At 33.5% G+C, this 7,166-nt stretch overlaps 1 non-coding gene across 1 annotated transcript; it reads right to left on the bottom strand.

The window, feature by feature from the left end:
* Positions 1-6,078: 6,078 nt before the first annotated feature.
* On the bottom strand, positions 6,079-6,151 carry TRNAF-GAA (transfer RNA phenylalanine (anticodon GAA)). The gene has a single exon. It is a non-coding gene; the product is annotated as a tRNA-Phe (tRNA).
* Positions 6,152-7,166: the final 1,015 nt, after the last annotated feature.

Here is a 7,166-nt window from a genome sequence, read left to right as displayed (position 1 = left end):
TTTAATTTTTATTTTTTAAAAATTAAAAATTTTAAAAAATATTTTTTTAATGACTAACCAAATGTACCTTTAGTTGAGAGGAGTTTCATTTTTATTTTGATTTCAAAAAAATAAAAATTTTTAAATTTTTAAAAATTTAATTTTTATTTTTTTTAATATTTAAATCTCAATTTCGACCTAAAGTAAATGAGTGCATTTTTAAATCCAATGGTGGATTTAATGCACTTAGTTGTTCCATGAAGCATTTACATGCTTGGGTTCATGTTTAAATCTATCATGTCGCTTGCTTACCATTGTTAAAGACAAATAAGATCCAGGAATATGTTTTAGAGCTGGAAGCAACAATTGTAGTGGTTGTGCTAAAGCTGATACCTTCTGAATTGAATAACATTTTACGTAGAAAAGAAATAATAGTCTTATAATATTGTATCACCTTTTTTAATTGAAAATATCTGAAAATCAGTAAATGTTTAGAGAAAGGATTTTGAGCATTCAACGTAGGATGGCAAAATTGACTTGACCCGCAATGCTTGACCAATCCAACCCTACTTAGGCCAGGTTTGGGTTAAGGGTGTTTTTAGGTAGTTAGGTGTAGGTCTGATTTTCTGATCGGGACTTTAAATGGGTTAGTTGGTCAAAGCTGTGACCACACTTGAATCATGAGGGTAAAATTCAATATGGTTTGAAATAATTTAGATTGGTTTGAGTGGTGATCTTTGATTGCATGATTGGTCTTTTTCTTGAAATTAGTTGTTTGAATTATTTTGGGAAGAATTGTAAATATTGGATTTGATAGGTTAGCTTAGATTTATTAGGGATTAAGTTTTGTAAAATATGTTTAGGGCCGAATAGATGACCTAAAATTTTCATCAAAAAAAAAAAAAAAAAAAATGACCTAAAATGACCCATGAATGGGTATGGGTCAACCCGACTTAACCTGATCCATTGCCACCTTACTTCAACATGCAATTAACCATGCACTCTGAGCCACTAATTTTACATCAAGAGAGAAATGTAGAATAGAAATGGTATATGGAAAGACACGTCTCGCACGGACATAGCAGGAGAGCTGGAATTATATCTTAGAATGAAGAAATATATCACCCCTAAGAATCATTCAAGTTGTCACGATCCTAAAAAGATCTACCATCAAATCAATTCAATGTTGATGAATTAGGCTCAAATAAAACCAATCCAATGAAATATATATTACTTAAACCAATAGAAATAAACATCAACTTCTCCCACTTGTTTTTAGTACAAGAATTTTTGTTGCAAAATATTTCTGATTCGAATCATTCAAAAAGAATCTTGATAATATATTTTTTTTACAAAATAAATATAGATGTTTAACATAAGGTTTGCCTAATTAGACATGATTCAGGTTTAAAATCTCTACCCATTGCTTGAACGCAAAAATAATGTATGTTTATATGAATTCCATCAAAAACACCGCAATGTACTTGCAATCAATCTCAAAAGGGCAGCAATGCAATGTTCGGTATCTTAACATCAGGGACAAGAGAGTGGACATGACCATCTTATAGCTATCCAGCCACTTGAGTGAATAGATATTTTCCCAAAGCTTGAGAGTGTGGAGTATTTTGCTCGCATTGCATGAATAGTTAAGTTTATTTTGAGGAAGATACCATTTATGATGATCATCACCTCAAACATGCTTAAATGCCAAAAATAAATTTTCGGTGCCCACCTAATAAGACTCAATAAAAGCTTGCGCGGATCCTCATGGATGTCTGACCTGTTAAGGCTCATCTGCCGATCTAATAAATAACATCATGATAATATATATATATATATATATATATATATATATATATATATATATATATATATATATATATATGCTCTTGACAAAAGAAAAATGAAATGTAAAAAATGTAATTCAAATTCGATTTCTCATTTGTTTCTCAACTTAAACTGAACCACAGCAAACCCAATCTTTTACAAATCACAACAATCCCCTTGAACTACATCAACAAGATGGTGCAAAATACATGAGATTTCACTGCACCACTAAATTTTTCCACGAAGTATATAATTTACAGAAATAAACATCATTCCATAAGATGGAGACTTCTAGAATGCATTGTTTTTTTTCCAAATTAGGTAAGTCTTCCCCTTTTTTTTCCTAGAGCCTATTATTATATCCTTTGCATTAGAGAAATGGACCAAAAAATACTATTTGATGTCACTTCTTATTGATGGACGATTGCATGCACGTCAATTGGTTCAGTGGTACACTTGTTCTTAGCCTCATAGGCCATACAAATTCCGTAGCAGGCTTCCATCCCTGCCCTCCCTTCAAAGCTTTTGTATAATTTTTTAACTGCCTTTACCGTCCCCGGATAAGTGCAATAAAAAGGAGTGAATTAGACCATTGGAAACATCGGTACAGCCTAAGGCCAGCCCCGTCCCCATCCAATCTCTCGCTGTTTTCCAACTCCGTCACAGCACCTGAACCGGAGCCGCCCTCCAGTCTCTCTCATTTTCTTTAGAAAAACTATTATTTAAAGATTTTTTATATTTCTATTATATTTTATCTGTGTTATTTCCTTCCCAGAAATCAATCACATGAATAATCTTCAAATAATAGAGGTTTTACTCGGCCAGTCATAAAGAAAAAAAAAAAAAAAAAAAATCACGTGGATAACGACTTTGTCGATGCTACGTCGTCCTTTGAAATCGTATAACTGCCAAAAATAAGTGATTGTCCACCAAAATTGTTATAGTTTGAACACTCATAAATTTGGATCGTTGCCCGTCTCCCCCCAAACTTGACGAAGCACTTCCGCATGATTTTTTCTTTGCTTGAAAAAAATGACGGCCATCAACGTAATCCTCCAATTCCACATGCATCATATCATAAAAAATAGTAGTCATAGCTTGATCGTCTCCTTGAAACAGATCAAAGCTCAGCCGAACAACTGTATTGGATATAGGAATAACTTGTGGTATCACTTTATGATATCCTAAGCTCGACCAGCTTCCAGAGAAAGGTATCTGATCATGTTAGAGTTAGATATTGCCAGCAATCTGAAATGGATAGAACTTTCATTCCATCTTTATGACCAGACAAAACTTAAAAAAAAAAAAGGTCAGATGTCAAAGAGCTAGTGTGAGGCGTCCGGCTCAACCTATATAAATTTATGCTTAATACTCTATAGATAATTCGAATTGTATAGGAATCTCAAGCTTTTCTTTTTTTGCACCTACCTTATAATGCCGAACGTTTGCTACAGTGAGAATTCTCTCTAATAACAAATAAACCGGTTAAAGCAATGGAAATAGAGGATCCTTTTCCACAGTTACAAGATCGTTGCCCATTTCTCAGGAGAATCTTGAATGAGTCCCCTAACTCCAGCAGGACTGGGGTTTCCTTGGCTGCCTCATCCATATTGAGTTTTACCTGGGGCATCCCTGTAAAAAGGAACTCAATTCGAATGCGGTACTAGGCACCGAAAGCTTCAGTCAATACAGTCCTATCTACTTCCGCGGATTCTGAAAGACATAAGATGCCCACTAGACTTGAAATGCGAAATGGCCTTCATGGTGAAATGGTAGACACGCGAGACTTAAAATCTCATGCTAAAGAGCATGAAGGTTCAAGTTCTCTTCCAGACATAATATTGTTCGTAGGCTGGTCTGGTCTATTGCTCTTTCCTTGTGCTTCTTTCGCTTTAGGAAGTTGGTTTACAGATACAATTTTTGTACTTTCATGTTATACAAGTTGGACAAGTAGGCGATCTGAGACGGATCAGAATCGACTCCTTGCTTTTCTGAAAGCAATGCGGAAAATAGAGGTTAGAGCCGAGACAGAGAAGGGATATGTATATGATTTGATCGATTGCGTAAGGCCCGTGGTAGTAATGGAATCAGAGAAAATATATAGAAAAGACAGTTCTTTTCTATTCTACTATATTACTATTAGTATTAGTTAATGATCCCGACATACTGAATCATTTATCGGACTCCAGGCCACACCCTATTCATTAGTGTTTGTAGCAGAAGCGGTCCTTCCACTTTCAGTGAAAATTCCTTAGTTAAGGACGACCGTCCTATAGATTAAGAGATGAGGAAAACATGCCAAAAATTGGAAGAACTCGACGTGTTGAATGAAACGAGACTCACAGTGCAGCAAAATAATTCTACGTATGATCAAAAACTGTAATCAATGATGAAAATGTTAAAAAATATTTAATATTATTTATTATCAAAAAAAATTATAGTGTATATGGATCATCAAGCACTGCGGTTCAACCAGTCTCAAGAGAAGCTGAATGCGAGAGACTCAAAGTTCGTCTTTTTCTTTTTACCATGCTTGATAGGACATTTCTCACGGAAAATTTTATTCATTTGTTTCTACCTACCCACCCAAACAATGTTTGGATCTACTTTAATTTTTAGGAAATAAAATTTTATATTTATTTTGGAAAACATGATAGCATCTAAAGCTTTGTTTCGTTAAAAATACGGAATTAACTCTTTTAACCGTTATTCTTCACCGACAAACACTCTTACTAACTGTTGCTGCCTTTCATCGCAGGCCGGACCTGGACCTTTGAAATATAGAAATAGTTTTTTTGTTATTACTTTTTTATCTGGGACGATAGGCAAGCCTCACGTAAGCTCCGAGTGAAGAATTGTATCTTCTTATAAGCCAAAAGAAATAATAAATTATCACTAGGTTTAAATTTCACTATTTTTTTTGTTTCAGTTCAATTTCTTGAATTAAGAACCTACGCAACTCAGAAGACTTCTGAATTCATGGACCCAACGGCGGAAACACTGATGTCCTACCAGCAAGTGTATGTTTATATATATATATATATATATATTTATTTATTTATTTATTGCATCTGGATGTAGTTTAGTGCGCAAATATTTTGATTTATGTGCACCGACTACCAGCAAGATATGGTGGTACGTGTTGGTGCGTGGAAAGTCTTCGTTTTTCAAGGTTTGGATTTCTTCTATAAACACGCATATGGAAGGATTCGGGCGGGAACTGGTACTACATTCGAAGAGTCCAGAGCATAAAGAAGTGAGTTTCTTAGGACTACTGAACTTACATATGAAGAGTCTAGGCAGCACGTAGACAGTTATCCTGCTCATCTTCTGTTATCTTTGCTGAAGTTACATATGAAGATATGGATGGGTTTGTATATATATTACTGGACAACTATTTCATTGGTATCAGCTCACTACCTTTTGGAAGCTCAAACTTAACAAATGATACGAAAGTCTTGAACATGTGTCAGGATTTAATGATTTGAGGAGTGCTTTTTACAAAAAAAAAAAAGATTTTCCTTCTCAAGGAAGAAAAAAAACCTATTTTTTCCATGTATTTTCATTCCCCATGACCTCAACAAGGAAAGAGATATTGAAGTAGTATATATTATGCAATATGACAGTCAATTAACAAATGTGGCGGTTCCCTTCTACATAATGCAATAGCTATAGTATCTCAAAGCACATTGGAGAACTTCTCTAGCACCCTTTCTAAAGCAAGCAGCCTTCCCTTGTATCTTGCACTTTATTATAAATTCAAATCTATCCTATAATTCCATAATCATATACAAAGTTCAAAATGGCAAAATATACCGAGCATAACTATGAGACACGTCATATTGAAACTGATAAGGGATATTATTGTATACACAATGTATACCAAATATTCTTGATACTGCCTAGTGCCTACTTTGGCCTCCAAACTCTGGCTCGAAATTTTTTTCATATTTTTTTGTTTAAATGTATATTTTTTAAAAAAAATAAAGTCAGAACATTGAGTTAATTGCTTTAGTCAATATTTTGTTTTATATGTTGAATATCTAAACATTGGCCGATCCAATGAAAAAAAGAAATCTATGCAAAAAAATTATTCCATCTTTCTTTTATTCGTATTTTTAAAGTATTGAAACTACTTTTCAACCCACTGATTGAGTGGCAACAAACTTGCTAGTAATAATAAATTTTTTTGTCATTTTTCAAATTAAATTTTATTCATCTTGTTTAAAATAAAATATTAAAATAATTAATATTTTTATTTTTCATAAAATATGCGGTGAGCGTGGATCGAACACGCGACCTTCAGATCTTCAGTCTGACGCTCTCCCAACTGAGCTATCCCCGCTTAATATTTTATTTCTCTAATATTATTAATGAATATTGTTAAACTTAAAAAGGTTGGCCCAACAAAAGATAAGCTTATGGCATAAACCACCAATGTTTGGATGAGCATAAAAATTATATTCTTAAAAAAATAATATCTGACGTTGGGTTTTTGATTCCTTGATTTTTTTTTTTTTTTGATATTACAATCTTTTGGACACATAATTACTTAGAGATATCTATATGTTAATAGTGGAGCCAAACAAACCGAACTTCATTTGAAGCTAAACAAACCATGCTTGAATGAATGCAATATACTGGAAGCCATTTTTAAGCTAAGCCAAAATTGATCATGTTGGATAGGGCTCGGATATGGTTATTTTTTATTACATACTACATAGATATTACATTATTAGATTTAGGCTGCAATTAGCAATTTTTTAATATTTTAAATCAATCAAATGTGAAAACAAGTTCGAACAAAACTCGAATCCAGCTTGGCTTAAATTTGAATTGATTCTAATTTAATTTAGAATTATTGAGCTAAAGAATTAGACATATTTTCAGCACGATTTAAAATTAATTTCTTATAAATGAACCAAGCTTGATCCCAAAGTTTAAGCTTGAAACTAACATCAAAGAAAACATGATTAGGCCCAAGCTCAATCGACTTCATTACCCCCACCATACACAAATAGTCATTCCTCATTAAACCTCTCTTATTTACCCAAATAGGACATCAAGTTTGTTTAGCATGAAGCAATCAAGAGCAAGCAATGTCTTTTCTAAGGTGCGTGCCGTCTTTGGAAGCGATTTCTAACCATTTCTTAAAATTGTTTTTCTTTTTCTTTTTAAATTGTATCCCACTCACTAACTATTTCACAAACAATATCCAAAGGTATGCATCCTTTATCATATAATCCTCCGAATGCTCCACGAATCATGCAATATCCATTGGATTCGAACCCTTAAAATTGGAACTCGCGCTGGTGTCAAGTACTAGGTTCAGCATCACTCCACAACCAGTCAGAGTGACG

The sequence above is a fragment of the Elaeis guineensis genome, chromosome 2 (assembly GCF_000442705.2).
Source record: "Elaeis guineensis isolate ETL-2024a chromosome 2, EG11, whole genome shotgun sequence".
Lineage (NCBI taxonomy): Eukaryota > Viridiplantae > Streptophyta > Magnoliopsida > Arecales > Arecaceae > Elaeis > Elaeis guineensis.
The sequence above is the reverse complement of the archived record's forward strand: the minus strand, read 5'-3'. Positions and strand labels throughout refer to the sequence as shown.